This window comes from Lynx canadensis, chromosome A2 (genome assembly GCF_007474595.2).
Source record: "Lynx canadensis isolate LIC74 chromosome A2, mLynCan4.pri.v2, whole genome shotgun sequence".
In the NCBI taxonomy this organism is placed as follows: domain Eukaryota; kingdom Metazoa; phylum Chordata; class Mammalia; order Carnivora; family Felidae; genus Lynx; species Lynx canadensis.
Genome location: NC_044304.2, coordinates 52,350,124 through 52,352,869, shown reverse-complemented (window position 1 = coordinate 52,352,869; position 2,746 = coordinate 52,350,124).

Genomic DNA, 2,746 nt, shown 5'->3' with positions numbered 1-2,746 from the left:
AAAGGGGAAAACTGTTACAAAGGCAGCAAGCTCAAAAGGGAGTCATGGGTGCTAAACCCTGACTCAGCAAACCAAGACTTAATACCTCACCTAACCAGTTTTAAGCCCCCAGAAATGCAAACTTGAACCAGTCATCCTGGAATTATCTGGTCAGCACCAGTGAGGCAATCTGCCAGAAAGATCCCTTCTGCTCCCTTCAGGAGGGCGACCTTGCCCAAAACAATACATTCTTGGGGAATCATTTCCTCTTCTGTCCCCCCTCTCACCTTTCAAGACCTTTCTTTTTTTTTTTTTTAACATTTATTTATTTTTGAGACAGAGAGAGACAGAGCATGAACGGGGAGGGGCAGAGAGAGAGGGAGACACAGAATCGCAAGCAGGCTCCAGGCTCTGGGCCATTAGCCCAGAGCCTGACACGGGGCTCGAACTCACAGACCGCAAGATCGTGACCTGAGCTGAAGTCGGACGCTCAACCGACTGACCCACCCAGGCGCCCCTCAAGACCTTTCTTTCTCTAACTGCTTAGCAGAGCTCCTTTCTACTGCTAGCTGGGATGCTGCCTGATGCATGAAGCACTGAATAAAGCCAATTTGTTCTTTAAATTTACACAGCTGAATTTATGTTTTTTAACAGGGGCAAGGTGGTAATTGGAAAGAATGGGGACATTGGGTTCAGACTGAGTGTTGAATCCTGATTCAGTCACCTACCAGCCACAGGAAACTGGGCAAACGCTTCCCCTCTCTGAACCCTTTTTTCCTCCTCTGCAAAACGGGGGTGAGTATGCCCACCTTGCTGGTTCCCCTGAGGGTGAGATGACACATTTGGGGTCCAAGCCCCCACCCGCCCTCTGGCCCAGGATCAGCTTCCCAGAGGAGGGTTTCCTGCTTGTCTTTGTGTTATAGTTGTCATGGTAGTATAAGTTTAGCTCAAGGGCATCAAGATGACTCCCTGCCATTAACGGAATGTTGGTATTTGTTTATTGTCCTCAGGCTCTCCCCCTGTACCCTCTACGCCTGCCTTCGGCACACGGACAAGACGGCAAAGAAAGGCACACCCCAAGGTTCCAGGAAACCATCTGGATTCCTGGCTCCTGTGCCTTCCTCTGCCCGTGTGGAAACATGGTTAATGAGGCCTTCTCCAGGGAGAGGCGAAGTGTCTGCGCTTTGATGTCAGACAGATCTGGCATCTGTCTTGTTCATTTTAAACTGCACGCCCTTGCATAAGTGACTTCATTGCTCAGATCGTGTGAAATGGGGATAACCATGGACCTTACCTGGAAGGGCTATTGAGCCACCCTGCCTGCGAGGAGTGAGTGGCATCTTCTCCTGTTGTTGTTGAAGATCAATAAGGGCCTGCTGTATGGTGATCGGAAGGTGAACTCTCCAGGGTGGGCAGAGGCAGGCCTTCTCCTTCACAGCTCTTCATGGGCTCTGGGGAGCGTGATAGGACATATACATGTACATTTAGTAATGTCAACCAAGAGCTTGGCACATAGTAGATGCTCTACAAATGGTAATTCCCCCTCCTGTAACCTCTCACAGGTAAACTGGAGGGCCCAGCACTTCTCTGGGTACTATGGTCCTTATCTCCTTCTTCTCAACCCTTTACAATGTCAAAGGGCTGGAAGTCTCCTTCAGCCCCTGGGACAGCCCCTTGGGACCTTGTTCCCACGCAGGGGAGGAAACTCAGCAGGAGGCTCTTAGTAGCTTCATCAACACGGCAGAGCTGGTATGTGGTAGTAACCAAATCCACTCGATCTACTGCCCATCCATCATTCATTCACTCAACCTATTTATTTAACACCTATGACGTGTTCTGGGCATAAAGTGGTTAACAGGACACCCTCATCTTGGCCTGTGGAGTGTATAGTCTAGCTAGGAGAGAGGCATGAATACATAACTGCATAAAAGTTTCTCAGATGCAAGGGTGATAAAAGCTATGAATGGGAAGTACAGGGAGTTTCCAGAGTGTATAGGGATGACCCAGGCTCCTGTGAGGGGTCAGAAAAGGCCTCCATGAAGAGGGTCTCAGCCTCGGACCTGCAAGAGTGGAGCCTGAGGCAGGGACTTGGTTTCAAGGGGTTTATTTGCAGTAGGGAAGTGCCCTGGGGAGCAGCAAGGAGGGCGAAGGGTAGTGGGCCAGGGCAGGAGAAAAACCAACATATAAAATTATGTTATCAAGGTCATTACTGGGGCAACTCCTGAGACCACTTGAATAGGGGGCAGAGAGCTTCCTGGCAGTAAGCCTCCAAAGGGAGGAGGGAGATACTCTCTGTAGAAGGCCCAGCCATCTTCCCCAGTGTCCCATCCATGGGAGGAGCCCGAGGGCAGCTGTCCGGCCCAGCCCAGCCCAGGCTGAATCAGAGTTTTGACCCAGAATAGTCAGGTACAGGAGGTGACATTTTCCATGTAGCTTCAGAGGGTCTGGGGGAGTATGCCAGGTGGAGGGACAGCTCCAAATTCAGCAGCCTGTCAGAGGGGTGGCTCATGTGCCATCGCGCAAGTCCCCAGGATTTCTGCTGGTTCCTCTGAGTCCTAGAAAAGTATTTTCTGGAGCAGTACATCTTCCCAAAGCCCCAGACTCTTTCCAGACACCCATCCAAAGCTACATGTCTCACTGTGTCCAACAGGACACTTTCTCCACCCAGTGCCTCTGCTACTGGTCCAGGTGGGCACAGGGTACACTGGTGAGAAGTAGATTTGTTTCCTTCTCCTCCTCTCTGGACCTCTTGCCTCCTGGACTCTCA